Here is a 16,153-nt window from a genome sequence, read left to right as displayed (position 1 = left end):
TAGGAGGTACGTCTACCTTCACCCTGGACCACCCCTCAGGTGAGGCAGGCAAAGTAGACCCCACATTCCGCTATACGCCATCTTGTGGATGGGGATAGTAGGCTATTAGGAGTCAGGGTATCTCCACCCCCATGTGGGGTGAGCATAAAGAGGTTGTAGACACCCTACAGGTAGGCAGCTCATTGGCTACTATTTAGCCCCCTTTGAAAATGCCCCTAAATTCAGTACTTAGGTGGCTCCCCAAAAAACATGATTTCAGATTTGACAGACAAAAAGAATACAATGGAAGAAGACCACTGACGGGCCAGGAACTGAGCCCTGCTGCAACACAAACCGGCAAAAACCTTGCCAGTTGCAAACAGACTTGACACATGGACCAGCTGTCCTTCTTGAAACCTGCAAGGCCTCCAAGAAACACAGGAGTCCTTCCTGCCTTTGTAAATTGCCATAAGCCTCCCTGTGGGCTAGAGGCTCTTCCCCTTGGCGACCCCTGATAAAGAACCACGGTGTTTAAGGATCGGCACTTGTGTTGACGCGAATCACCACTGTAAAGAAACTTTGCAGCACGTCTCTCAGCACAGCGACCGACTCTAGAAACAGCCCAGCTCCTAAGAGCCCGTACCCTCCTGCTGGTGGCTCCGATGGCAGAAGCAGCAACATTGGCACGATCATCTCTCCTCCGTGACGGTCTGCCCTGCAACCCACCAGTGGCCCGACCGCTGCCGGTGAACTCTGACATCCAGCACCCACGACTTCTGGTATTCCTGCTTTAGGTGCATCTCGACTGCTGCTGTACCCAAGTCTTGGGCCTCTAAAGACCTTTATCCAGCCGGTGAAGAAGACCTCCAACCATCCCAGGTAGCATGGTCCTCCGAAACTACTCGGTAGAGTCCTCCTTTCAGCGACCTCAAGGATAACTGTGTCAGCAGTACTCCACCATCCAAGACTACACCTTCATCACAACAACCGCGACTGCTGGGTTGGTTGTGTTTCCATAGAACTACAGTTACCTGCTGCCGGCGACCGCAACGGTAACTGTGTTGGCGATCTACTGAATTCCACTAAAGTTATATGCCTCCCGAGCTTCCTCTGGCGACCCCGATGGTGAATATTTGACTGTATCGACCAACATGTGCCTAGATACTAAAAGTAATGCATTCTTCAAACTGCATTGCCTTTTTTCCAACTACCACATTCTACAAAGTATTTATTGAAGTATTTTAACTATGTACAAAGAATATCTCTGATATTAAGTCTTGCTTCTCAAGACATATATAAAGAAACTTGTTATTTTTATACAAAACTGGTATTGGATTTATTCTTGCGTGTGTGTCTCCTTTATTGCCTCTGTGCGTACTACAAATGCTTAACACTGTCCTCTCATAAGCCTAACTGTTCACCTCACCACAAAAAGACAGTTAGTATTGTCTTCCTCTTGCCTCTATCTTTCTGTGGTGATATCTTGCACTCTCTACATAGTGTACTTAATTTTAGTACACTGTACAGACAGGCAGTATTTTACAGTTATTGTGAGACGTTTGCCTGCTATATGCTGTCCACTAGTTATAGTGGGCACCCTGTACCAGTCCGAACAACCCCTTATTGGTTATAGGTTAAAGACAACCTTTATTGAAAGCTATCCTAGTGGTAGCTATGGAGAGCAGCCTTCAGGCTACGTCTTGAAGAAATGTAAAGCAGCTTGTTTTACCAATCTATAATCTCTTGAGTGCCTAAATGAAAGATATCCACACCAGGTATATATATATAAAATATATGTATTTATTACTATACACACCCTCCTAGTCTCTTTATGAGACTAGAGGTCAAAACACATAAGTTACACTTCAAATATTACAGTAAAATAGCACAAATACACGTCAGGCCCTGGGGGCGAGCCAAACCATATACTAAAATAGTGGCATAAGAACCACGACTTAGCTAGACACAAAGCCTAGAGCCTGTTGAATCACTGGGACCCCAAGGAACCACCCAAGGTAGTGACACAGGGGACCCACGGGGGCTGTGTACAGTGTGTGAACACAGCCGCGAGCTCCCGTTAGCTTCTGTGAGGAAAGTCACAGTTAGATTTTTAAAGATTAGGGACACTTAGAATTGAGTTAGGGCCAAACCCTTTGGGACTTAGGAAGTTGAAGGGGCAACACCCAGGGGAGCACCGGAGTACTCGTGTTACCTCACCCAGGGAAGCTGGGTGCAAAGGTGTCAAATGGTGTCGGGTCGCGAAGTTGATTTCAATAGAAGCTGGTGAAGAAGTGCTGCTGCCTGGAAGATTCAAAGTGTCCGGAGAGATCCAAGCCTTGATCTAAGATGAGAAGAACCTGAAAGCAGAGGGGACAGAGTCTGGGTCACTAGCCAGTGACCAGGAAGGCGATAGGCAGATGCCCACCGATGTCGGGTGATTTCAGGTGAAGGAGGTGAAGCGTGACTCTTCAGCCAAGAGGACCAGGAGGTGTTAAGGACAACCAGGAGCTGGGTTCGAGCTGTCCCATAAAGGATGTCGAGTGCTGCAGTGTCGGTACCCGGATTTGACACAACAAGCCTTGGCAACAGCAACCCACGCAGAAACAAGAAAGATGTTTCGGTGCAGGCCAGCAAAGTCTGTGGGACTCACCACTTGGTAGAGATCCGGGGCATGTCTGGAGCAATCAGGGAAGCCCAAGGAAATTCAAAGTTACCCCCTCAGGGACCCACCAGTTGACGGACCAGGGATCGCAAAGGGACCTCAAGACGAAGCACAAAAGGGCAGCCCACGGGTCACTCGGGGTGACTAGGCTGACAATCTTCAGTGGATTCTGTGCTCGAGGTGGGGGCTACAAGTCAGCCCAAGCACGACTTCAGGGGACGTCGAGAAGTTAATGCACTCGCAAAAGTGCACGGTGACCAGGAGTTCCAGTTCCACACTACTCACGAGAGCTGTGGGTCTCAGGTTTGCTGGGAACTCGGGTCGGCCTGTGAGATGCCTGAAAATCTTCTTCCTGGGCTGCAAATACTTCGGAGTCTGGAGGAAGTTTCGGGAATGCAGACTGGCAAATTGCTTCATTGGTGCCTGCCAAACAGGGGAGTCACTCCTTGACCCCAAGGGAGATTTCTGCAGTCCTCTAGTCTTGAGTAGAGCATTGAAGTTCCAGGATTCAGCTTCAGAGTTTTATCCAGGGATATCTAAAGTTCTGGTTACAGAGGTTCCTCACTTATACCTAAGGAAGGGGTTGGACTAGCTCTGGGGACCCACCTATGGGTTTGGAAAGAGGGGTTGCTACACCCATTTTCTTTGTCCAGTTTCGCGCCAGAGCAGGGGCTCGAAGCCCCTGAAGCGGTTTGAGCTGGACTATGCACAGGGACACCAAATGTGCCCCCAGTGCAGGACTTCAAAGCCCTCAGAGAGTGCTCCCACCCAGCCCCAATACACTTAAGACTGTCTGGGAGTTGGTTACACCTCCCTGTGACAGGAAACCTATTGTCCAGGCCTCCCCTGCTGGAGTTTCAGTCAGCAGCAGGAGGCCAGACCCGTGTCTGTGGCTTCAGCTATCCATTTTGTGATGCCAGGGCTCTATTAAGTTTCTATCGGGTAACCCAGTACTGCCATGTCTTTCCCTCTAGAAGGGTGGGATCATACTCCCACACCAGTTACCGGTGTGGAGGTATGATTCCAAGGTGTTTGACACCAAACACGACATGTTTCCGTGCAGCCAGTCCAAAGTTAGCATTTACCGTTGGGTTAAAATGCACTTAAGAGTAAATGGTCAGGCTGCACAACAAACAGCATCAGAGAAGGGACTCCGAACGCCAGTCATTGACGCGAGGGAGCGTCACGGAGCAGTTGGTGCCCTTTCCACCTTACCTGCAGCCTCTTAGCTGTTCGCCTGGGCTCCTTTCGACGCCACTTCACAGCGCGGCCCCACAGCGGGGAACTACCGCTCCCAGGTGCCCCAGCGGCTGGTGACGCTAAGCACGCGCCCGGAGGCGCTTAAAACTCTGTTGCTCCCTCGGTGGAGCGGGGAAGCCAGTCATTGACGCGAGGGAGCGTCACGGAGCAGTTGGTGCCCTTTCCACCTTACCTGCAGCCTCTTAGCTGTTCGCCTGGGCTCCTTTCGACGCCACTTCACAGCGCGGCCCCACAGCGGGGAACTACCGCTCCCAGGTGCCCCAGCGGCTGGTGACGCTAAGCACGCGCCCGGAGGCGCTTAAAACTCTGTTGCTCCCTCGGTGGAGCGGGGAAGCCAGTCATTGACGCGAGGGAGCGTCACGGAGCAGTTGGTGCCCTTTCCACCTTACCTGCAGCCTCTTAGCTGTTCGCCTGGGCTCCTTTCGACGCCACTTCACAGCGCGGCCCCACAGCGGGGAACTACCGCTCCCAGGTGCCCCAGCGGCTGGTGACGCTAAGCACGCGCCCGGAGGCGCTTAAAACTCTGTTGCTCCCTCGGTGGAGCGGGGAAGCCAGTCATTGACGCGAGGGAGCGTCACGGAGCAGTTGGTGCCCTTTCCACCTTACCTGCAGCCTCTTAGCTGTTCGCCTGGGCTCCTTTCGACGCCACTTCACAGCGCGGCCCCACAGCGGGGAACTACCGCTCCCAGGTGCCCCAGCGGCTGGTGACACTAAGCACGCGCCCGGAGGCGCTTAAAACTCTGTTGCTTCCTCCGCGTCGCGGGACGCGCGCGGGCGGGCGCCGGGCTAAGCCCGGGCAAAGGGCGGGCCCTCTGTGGCCCTCAGAGGACCGAGTGAGGCCGGGACGGGCCCCCCCACTAAACTGTAAGACTTTATAGGATTGATTTTTAATGTTTGTTTAATAAGTCTCATTAGGCATTATTATACATCTGTGATAGTTTAATATATGTTTTAGGCCCTCCCAGGGTTATAACAAAATATGGCTAAAGCGAGTGCAGGAGGTAAATTAGCGACTATTTCAACGCTGGATAACTACCTAGTTAAAGTCGTCACTAAAATCAACAGCGATAGACGTAAATCACTGGGTCAGGGTTCAAACTCATTGATTACTGGTCCCTTGTTAAATGATATAGATATTGCACTCCCTACCTCACCCCACGCCACAAACTGTGTAAATGAAAAGAATGATTTAGCACACTTGGATGATCACCTCCCTAGCAAACAGGAACCACATGAAGTGAATAGAGATGTAGCAACTGACGTTAATGAGATTGTAGAAGACTCTCCGGACCGGCCATCCCAGAGAGCGTTAAGATCCCGTAAACGGACCCATCTTAAACAGGGTTCCACACGAAGTAATCATAAAAAGACGGGTGCTGTCCCAATAATTCAGGCCATTAAGGAACCAGTCACCACTAACCATCTTATGGCCAAGCTAGATCCCGATCAACTTGATTCCTTGTTAGGCCTCGTAGAGTCTAAAATCTTGAAAATTGTTGAACCTCTAGTTACCAAAATTGGCGAACTATCTGTTGAGATTGAAGGCCTACGTAATCTTTTGGCAAACAAGACCATTTCCTCTGAGAATTCGACTAAAGTCGCAGAGGGCCTATCAGTCCCTGTTGATATTACGAGGTCCCCAAAGGATACTCTAAACAGGACAGCCCCTTTGGTAGCTGTTCCACCAGTAAATGAGAAGAACACTTTACCTTCTGGCAGCTGCTTAAGCGATAATAATGCAATAGCAAGTACCTATTTGGGTGGTGCAAAACCAGATCTTCCCCCTGATTGCGCTCCTTTTGTTATTGTGCTAAAAAATGTTCCCCAATTGAAGGACGTCACCCAGAACTCTTCCTTTGAAACCCATGAATCTCTCAAAAATAAATCAGTCTTGTGGCTAAATAAGAATTATGGTTTTCCAGCACATCTATCTCATCTGATTTTAACCGCGAGAAGAGTTTCCTGGGTTGGCCGATCACGCAAGACTGTAAAGGGGGATTGTGTAATAATAAACTTTAGCAATCCCCATATAGTGCATAACATCTTATCAAAAGCCACCCTGCTCCCTCACACTAGCGAGGGTATTACCCTGCATTCACTGGGCTATTTCTATAAAGAACAGAAAAATTTACCCCACAATGCTCCATGGGAGTTTAGAGCAAGTCTTCCTGAAAGCCAGTTTTTTCAAGGTTTTGCTATCTCAAATCGCTTTCAGGCTCTGAGTAATTTAGACTCTAATGATTGACTGTACCCTGATGGAGGCACTTCAAGTCTTAGCTTGGAAAATGTATCCGTTGTGGAGGGAGAGGTTATGGCATCAGGTGATTCTGTACCAGCCACATGTGGAGAGACCACACACAATGATGCGTCCGCATTGGGGAATGTCAATGATGATAGAGTGGATGCGACTGTCAGTGCTTCTCAAATGCCTCTTGGCACAAGTGTCCTTAGTTGGAATATAGCTGGACTAAATAATAAAATCCACGACCCTATCTGGAGGGACACTCTATTAGGCCATGAAATCATCGGCTTACAAGAAACTTGGGACACTGAAAATACCTTTATACTGGACGGATTTTGTGCTTTTTGGTCACCAGCAGTGGCCTCCAATAGGGGAAGGGCTAAAGGTGGTCTTCTGACCCTTATTGCACTAACCATTGATGGCAAATACAGTATAGTGGAAACGGGTTCGCCTTACTGTTTAGCAGTTGAAATTCATTCTAATTCAAATTGGATCTGGCTTATAGTAAATTTTTATAACTCATTTATCCAGAATATGCCTAATGAACATTTATGCAGTCTATTTGATTTTTTACAAATGTATAATGAACTTTGTAAAAATCCATATTCGGTTATTGTGCTTGGTGATTTTAATGTTCATCCATGTTTTAAAAATTGTTTTATATGGGACAGTTTAGGTCCACAAGATCAAGGTAATTTACACTTTGAACACACACCACAGGGGACTTTTTTAGATGAGCTTCTAGTGGGGAATCATTTGGTTTATCCCGTAAATGACATAAATGAAACCCCGACCTTTAAAGGAAGTGGAATAGGATCCACTATTGACTACATTTTTGTTACATCCAACTTAGCTGGTAATGTAAGTCACTATAAGGTTAATTGGTCTACTCTTAGTGACCACAATCCCGTCCAGTTAATTCTTACTGATGATCTTAAAAAAGGAATAGCGGATAAACCTATTGTCAGTATACTGGACATAAGGCCAACAGACCAAATGCGACGCCTGAAATGGTGCCAGTTGGTTCCAGAGGACTTCACCAAAAATTTGTGGGAGACGGTCGGGGATGAAATACTTCTATGTTCACAGGACGGGATTTGTAGTGATACGGTCTTGACAGCTTATGAGAAAATCTGCTGTCAGGTGAACAGTGATCTCAAAAAAGTATGCAAGGATAAACCCAAAGTTGGGGAGAAATGGTTTGATCACAGCTGCTCATCCTCCCAACGGAAGCTCATGTTAGCTCTTAAAGCGGTTCCACCTGACAGAGCGGAAATTGCCATTTGCAGGAAGGCCTACAAAATGGCTCAGAAGAAACGTAAAACCGAAATCAGGGAAAATGCATGGAATGATCTCCTGTCTACTGATGTCATTAATAATAGTGCGAAATTTTGGTCCATTGTAAATAAACCTTTTTTTAATGGTAAAAGTCACACCGAGCTTGAATGCGGCATCCAAGAGGATGTTTGGTATGCTCATTTTAAACAGGTGTATGATGGAGATGGTTCAAGGGCGGGGCCCTTATTTAACTTTGACAATTATACGTTGACCTTCACAGAATCAGAGGTGACAAATGCTATTTTACAGATGACAAGTAATAAGGCGCCGGGACCCGATGGAGTCCCGGCTGACCTTTTCAAATCAGATATTAAACTTTGGTCTAAAATTCTTTTTAATGTTTTTATAAATGCTTGCCAAAAGGGCCTCCCATCAACATGGGCAAAATCAGTCATCGTCCCTATTTTCAAAAAAGGGGATAGAGGTGACCCGAGCTGTTATCGACCAATTTCTCTCATAGACTCCTCAGTGAAAGTCCTGGGGAGGGTTGTTCTTGCCCAACTAAACGGTTGGCTAGAGGAATCTGGAAAACTCTCTATGGTCCAGTATGGTTTTAGGAAAGGGATGGGCACCATAGACCAATGTTTAAACCTACAACTCTTAATTGGTAAATACACGGTGGCCAAAAAAGGAACCCTGTTGGTTGCCTTTATGGATTTATCCTCGGCCTTTGACCGCGTAAATAGATCAAAACTATGGCCTATGCTCCTAGAACTTGGTGTTGATAAAGAGATTGTTCATTTTCTGGCGGACCTACATAGAGAGCTAATAGCCACAGTTCGTTATGATCAAAAGGGAAATTGTACCAAAGATATACCCATTTCTTATGGGGTCAGGCAGGGGTGCATTTTGGCACCTCTCCTTTTTACTTTATATATAAATGATCTGGACAACACCCTTGTCGCCTCATGTAAAGATATCCCCCGAGCAGGGAAATATTCGGTCCCTGCCCTTTTATATGCTGACGATGCTGCATTAATTGCCAGAACGGGAGTGGGCCTTCAGCGACTGTTAAATTCCTTCGCTGATTTTATGAAGGATTTGGACCTATCTGTTAATTTTGTTAAATCTCACGTCATGGTCATTGGCCCTAAATCTGCCAAATCTAAAACCTTTTTATGTGGGGGTCATCAATTATCGAGGGTCTCTTCTTTTCCTTATTTGGGTTTCCTCTTTGATGATCGAGATTCTGGGGTAACCCAAATACAGGCAAAAAAGATTGTGTTTTCAAGAGCTACAGTAGGAGTCCTGGGTTTTGCGAGAAAACTGGGAGCCAGACCATTGAAGGCTCTTATTCAGGTGTACAAGGCTAAGTGTCTCTCTATAGCCTTGTACGGAGCTGAGGTCTGGGGCATTAACAACGCTAAGAGCATTCAGACTGTTGAGGACAGATTTCTAAAAAATCTCCTCTCAGTACCGATCTGTACTGCTAATTATATTGTCCATCAGGAGCTAGGCATTGGTTATCTTGAAGACAGCATTGTCCTGGCCCCGATGCTGAAATGGATTAGCATCTGGCTTAACCCGGATTTACACTTGAACCACACCATTTTGAGAGATTGTCTCTCGCTCGATCATGGTTTGCATATACCATGGTTGAAATACATTTGGACCCTGGCTAAAAAACTCAGGAGACTAGAGTTGTATTTTTCTCCCGAGACCTTGGTAAAAGGCGACATCATCTGGTGCAAAGAAAGTTATAGTTGCATATCCACTTTGGCAAGGGAAGAGAAGGAGTTGGTCAAGGGTTCCGTTAGGAGCCACCAGCTCTGTAAAACAACACCACTCATGGAACCCTATCTTGAATATGTAACAAACCCAAATCATCGTTTTCTTTTAACCAGATTTAGATTGAACCAACTATACTCACTGATCGGAGCTAAGAAAGACTGGAAAAGGGCATTGGACCCTGGCCCTTGCTCCTGTGATAACTTTTCCCCCCAGGACATTATACACCTTTTTTTCTTCTGTGAGCACTTTCTTGACACCAGGAAACGTTTTTTAATCCCAATTTTAAAAGATAAAGGCTTTGTTCAAGTGAGACCTGCTTTTTTGTATTTACAGCTTTTAAATAATGTCTGGGAAACTTTTAACATTGCAAGTTTTTTAACTGTGGTAATTCGTACCTTGAGGAAATGAACTGTACCCTTTTTAATGTTGGTAATTTATTAATAATGAAATCTCTGTTTTTAACATGTATTTATTGTAGTATGCTTTTATGGTTTGCACTAAACCGAATAAAGACTTTATGACTGACTGACTCCGAACGCTGCAGAGGGGCTCTGCTCATGCAGGGGCACCCTCTCACATAAGAACAGAGCACTCTGCCTTCAGGATTGACAAGGCCCGCCATAGGAGTGACTTATAGGTTTATAATGTGTGTATATATGTAGTGATACAGGTAACCTATATCACAGTAAGGGGTGCATGCACCACCTTACCCAGGCTGCAGTAGCAGACCTGTGGTGTCATTTTGGGTGGCTTTCCAGGGGTGGCATAATATATGCTTCAGCCCCTGGTAGGCCACTGGGGTTCCTATGCCCTGGGTACATAGTATACCATATACTAGGGACTTATAAAGGCTCTCCAGATCCAATCTTAAATGTACCTAAAGTACATAGAATCATTTTACAAGAGAAAACAGATAGGCTGGGGACCTGAATAGCAGGTTCCCAGCCAAACTAAGTCAAAAACCATCAAAACACCAGGAAGAAAGTGGGGGCAACCATGCAGTCAGATTCCACCTTCCTACAGTCAACATTTGTTTTGGGTGATGGAAATACATTTTCGGCAATGTCTATGAATTTATGTTTTGGGTTCAGTTGTAAAATTATATGTGGATACTTTGTATCTGATTACATCTGGTCAGTAAAATTGTGACCCCTGTTGTTAGACCTGGCATCTTTAGATGATTGCCCTAGTCTTTTTGCCTACTGATCTCCTGTTTTGCTGACTACATTTTTGTTGGCTTTAGGAATCTGGGCACTTTACCACTACTAACCAGTGCTAAAGTGCATGAGCTTTATACTTAAAACATGGTAGCATTGGCTTCTTCACAATTGGTATGTTTAATTAACTTATAAGTCTCTAGTAAAGTGCACTACATGTGCCCAGGGCCTGTATATCAGATGATACTAGTGAGCCTCCACCACTGATTGTACCACACACTTAAGTAGCCTTTTAAAAATGTCCCAGGTCTGCATTTGCAGAGCCTGTATATGCAGTTCTAAACTGCCATTTCGAACTAGCAAGTTAACCTACTTAGCAGGCCCAAACCTTCTTTTTTTTATTAAGCATAGGTCACCCCTAAGGTAGTCCCTGGATAACCACCTGTGGGCAGAGTGTAGTGTATTTACAAATAAGGACATGTACTTTTAAGTTTTACATGTCCTGGTAGTGAAATACATTTAAATTTGTCTTTCACTACTGTAAGGCCTATCACTCCCGTAGGATAACATTGGGCTTGCCTCATTACAGACTACAAGTGGAACTTCCAGTTGGGAAAATATGGGATCCCCAAATTTGATGTCTCTGGAATCACAATTTAAAAACACAGCTTATGGTGAAGTTGATTTTTACATTGCAATTCTGAAAATGTCACTTTTAGAAATATGTATTTTTCTTACTATAACCATGTGGTCCTTTCTGCCTGTCTCTGGAATACACATCTGAAATGGGTGAAAGCTGGCTTCCTGCATTCCCTCTAGCCAGCCATCCACAAAGAAACAGTAGGTGTGACTGAGTGGCCATCTTCATACTGATGGGTAATCCTGAGTAGGATGGGAGGGAGGAGCTGACACGTACACCTAAAAGGGCTGTGTCCTGTCCCCCCACAAAGGGTTACATACCCCCTGTAGTGAGTCTTAGACAAGGCAGGAAAGAATGGGATCCTGTGCACTTTCTAATCATCTCTTTGAAGTCTCTCTTACTTCAAAGGCTCAAGTGGGTATAAGTACTGGACCCCTGACACCATCAAATGAGAACACTTCTGGAACTGAGGACATTCTACAAGGACGAAGGACTGCTGTACTGACAGAAGGGACTGCCACTTTACTGAACGGCCTTTGTGTTGGCCTACTGCCTCTTGCCTGGGAGTAACAAGGACTGGACCTCCATCTCTACATCCCAGAACCAAAGTATCTCTAAGGGCTTGTTGGCTTGCCTCTTGTTTCTGAAGTCTCAGGGATATCAAGGGCTTCACACTGCAACCTGCAAGCAGCACCTGCACTCTTTTTGTTGTGAGTCCCTCTCGTCCAAGTGGTGTCAAACCAGTACTGGGCCCTTGAAAGTGTGTTTTCAGTGCTGCAATCCATAAAATCCACACATCGAAAAAGTTGCACCGATCGGAACTAGCGTGTTTCCTTCAAAACTGACGGATTACTGCTGCTGCTGCGTGGCCTGTGGAAACTGCATCTCCAACAGCACAACGCATCATCCTCTGTTTCTGATGCATCTCTGACTTTGTGCTGCTCTGACCCAACTCCTCGCTTTGTGCTGCACACATCTCCTACAGCTTAGCGGTTTGACGACTACACCGCGCCCAGATGGGATTGCATGTTGACAGTCGACACATCCTTGACTTTGCACAGCTTGAACAGATGCATCGCCCCATCTGTGAGATCGACAGCGACGGATTACATCCATTGCACCATGCGTCGTCTTCGACGTTGATGCATCCAAGGTACTGTTCAGTTGGCCAAAGCCGGTCATTGTATCCAAGCCGTGCTCCATCGCAGTCGACATGAACTTTTGGATTTGCTCAGTTAAGCACAACCAGAGAACCCCAGTTGGTGTATCTGCTCTAGGCATTACAGACTGTCTGTTCTATGAAAACTAATGATTATTGGATTTTTGTTGTTTTGGTCTTGTTTTAGTCATAGAAATATTAATTATTTTTCTGAACTGGTGTGAAGTCCTTTTGTGGTGTTTTCACTGTGTTACTGTGTTTGTCTGCACAAATACTTTACACATTACCTCTTTAGTTAAGCCTGACTGCTCTGTGCCAAGCTACCAGAGAGCGAGCTCAGGTGTGTTACTGACTTCCCCTGATTAGGATTGCGGCTCCTGCTTGGACAGGTTGCATACATCTGCCAACCATAAACTCAGTTTCTAACAGCTTGCCTCTAGATTAACAGCCTCTCTTCAACAATTATTTAGTTGGAGAACAGATTCAGTTGCAGTGGCCACAGTCTGGAGTACTGGTCATACAAAAATATTAACACTTTTCTCCTTTTATGATGATACCCAAGTGTCTGGTGCAAATCTGTAGACAACATTGATGCACCCACATCCTTTCATGCTAGACTGAGTTTTAGTGTCTGCAGATGGTCCTCTTGGGGGCATAACAAATTTAAGGCTTCTCGCAATCAATGAACAAAACAACATTGAGAAGTGATACAAATCCTCTCCGAGCACACCAAAAGTAATAGTCAATAAGAGTCTCAGGGTCTCAAATATTCTAGTCCATTTTAATCCTTCGACATCCGTTCAGGTACATAATTCACTCCATATTTGTTTTACATTCATACAGCTTCATCAGCAATATGGCTTTCGTTCATCAATAGTTCAGCTTGAAATTGTTGATTTGTAAACAAAGCAATTTAATACAGCCAACACGTGTTTAGTTTTGTGTTATCTCGCACTTTGACTTCTTCAGGGTTGAGAACAAAATGTTAATGTTCTAATCCAAAGATATCCTTTTATGGCATCCAATAACGACCGTATCAACTAGAGGTAATGAAATTCTAAAACCTCTCAGTAATGAACCCACGGAGTTGGTCCTCTCGTAATGTCGGTCTACATAAATACTCAAGAGGAAAGTATATAGTAGAAAAATATAGTGTGGTGCGTCCAGAGAATAATCCGTGGTGTGCACGGCCGACCCCTCCTCACTTGGTAGCACCATCATCACTGCATCACAATTACTGCATGATACTGTTTGCTGACCGCCCATTGTTTGTTTCCATGCCTGGTTTCCAGTTGTTTGCCTTTAACGTTAAGTAGTGGATGAAGAGAGGGCAGAAGAAGGATCAGAGTGATACCCCACAGAGGATCTTGATATGCCGTCTGCCGAGGGAGGAAACTATTTTCTCTCAGGACTGGTTGTCCGTTCTAGAGCAGGCAGCAGTGTGTTTTCAAAGAGCCTATCCCTGGAGGAGCTGTAGGACAGGAGTAAGGAAAGGAAATTAACTTCCACCTTGATGAGAAGACACCAACACTGCCAACCTTGTGGAAAGCCTGAGCAACATCGGCCTCACCCAACTGGTCACCAACCCACACACAGTGCGGGACACATGATCAGACCAATCTTCACAGCCAGCGACAGGGTCCAGTACGCCCATGCCACTGAACTCACCTGGACCGGCCACTCCATATTAACTTTACAACTGGCGGAGAGCCTTGCACCACCACCAAGACCCCTAGATCCATCCACTGCAGCTGGAACAAGGTGACAATAGACCAACTCCCCAACACTATCCATTCTGACCCGCAACCAACCTCAAACAGGCCATCAATAACCTCTCCACCTTGATCACCAACTGCATAGACAGAGCCACCCCAATCAAGCCCGCCAAGACCATCTAACAAGCCAGCTGGTACACACCAGAACTCAGGTTCACGAAACACAACTGCAAATGTCTAGAGAGATGATAGGTCACCAGCAAAGTTCCCATCTTCAAAACAGCCCTCAACATATACCATCAATGCCTAAAAGACATGAAAAAAATGCACTCCAGTATACTGCATCGAAGCCTCCTCCAATCCCATCAAGGAACTCTTCAAAATCGTCAGAGAGTTCTCCTGCCCATCAGCCATGGCCAGTTGGTGGGAGTTGGAGGTTGGAAGTTGAGGTGCTCCATGATTGGTGTATGGTCGCCCTCGGTGGTGGTGCAACTTATGACTTCTCTGTGGATGATGGTGATGTCACCTCCGTGTTTGTTCGTGTGCTCCTGGTGTATCATCTTGTATCCATAAGGTGTTGCGGATGGTGATGTCGGGTGGCACAGGGGTTGAGTCACGTCTCTGTAATAAAAATAACGTCAGGAGCGAGGGTGGTGATGGTGTCTTAGATTTCAGTGGTGTGTTTGCAGAGGGATCTGGCATTGAGCAGGAAGTACTGGAGTGGTTCCATGGCTGTTGCAGTTAACAGGGTGAGTGTGGTTAGGGACTCCATGCGGGCAGGCGATACTGAGTAGCAGGTGAAGAAACAGTGGTGGCAGGAGCAAGGTCCTAACATTGATTACGGAGATGCAAGGCAGCAGTTGATGCTATTGTTTCTGGGTCCAGGGCTCAGAGCTCTTCGGCAGAGTATCTGTTGGTGGCCGGAGGACCAGGGTTCCTGTTGCTGGGTATGTTCCAGGCACAGACAGGCTTGTTTTTGGCATGCCAGTGCGGGAATAAGTGTTTCAGTTCCAAATTCTGCATTGGTTCCCCCAGTATTACCCCCAGAGAGGTCAGCGGCTTTCAATTAGTGTTTCACTTCCAGTTGAGATCTCTGGTTAAAACATTATGACTTTTAATCCTTATAGAGCTGGCATCTCCCGTTGTTGGCCCTCTGGGGTTCCCTGGGGACACTCATTATGGTGCCTTTAGCATCCAAATACATCTCATAATAGGACTGGTTAATTTACAGAATTTAAATGAACAGAAATGGAGATTGGTAGACTGTTTCATTTACTTTGTCTTTATCTGTTGCAACATAATATATCATTACTAATTCACCCCAGTCTTTGCTCTTGTACTATATATCTCGAAGCCTGTTTTTGATCACATATAAAGTTTATATTATACATACAAGTTTACACTGCATAGCCAAATAGGAATAACAACCAATTAGCATGCTCAGAATAAGTATACTTCTAATCAAAATAAAAGATATCATAATAGTAATGCTATTAAAAGGGCAAAATTATTGGATTTAATAATGCTAATTTTAAGACATTGTTGACGGGTAACTAATGTAATTGCCAAATGCGTCATTTCAAAGTACAACTGCCTCCTCGTCCATGATATACACTAAGATGACAACTGATATCATCCTGAGACATGCTGGTGCCTGGAGAAAAGGGTTGTGAAAATCCAAGTGGCTGTGACAAGCAGTGTTGTTAGCTCCGAGAAAAGTGTTATGTTAAGTGTATTTGTAAAGTGCACTACTATCCACAATGGTATCCTGGTGCTGAGAAGGTGTGTGTGCCTAGCTCTACCTATGTTAGGTAGGTTAATTGAAAAGACAGCTTCTTGTTGAATTCAAGAAAAGAGGAGGAGGCTTTGAACTTGTTTCATGTGTGGGGGTCTGGCCCGAGAGGGAGAGAATAAGTTCTGAGTCTTCTGCATAGGAGAGGATGTTGATGAAATGTGCATGGATGACATTGGCCAGTCGGATCATGTATGCATTGAAAAAGGTGGGGCTGAGCGACAAACCTTGAGGCCTCCGCAGATACGTCTACGGGTTTCCAAGGAGTAAGGTGCCAGGCTGACAGCTTGTGTTCTATCCATGAAGAAGGAGCAGACCCAAAAGAGAGCAGGTCCTTGAATGCTGATCTCATGCAGGCACCCAATGAGGATGGGGTGTGAGACCGTGTCAAATGTTGCAGAGAGGTCATGGGTTTTCCTTCTCTGTTACTTGCAATGTTTTATTTTCAAAAGTTGCCTCTGCTGTCTTTTTTAGTGGC

Source organism: Triturus cristatus, chromosome 2_1 (genome assembly GCF_964204655.1).
Source record: "Triturus cristatus chromosome 2_1, aTriCri1.1, whole genome shotgun sequence".
NCBI lineage: Eukaryota > Metazoa > Chordata > Amphibia > Caudata > Salamandridae > Triturus > Triturus cristatus.
The sequence above is the reverse complement of the archived record's forward strand: the minus strand, read 5'-3'. Positions refer to the sequence as shown.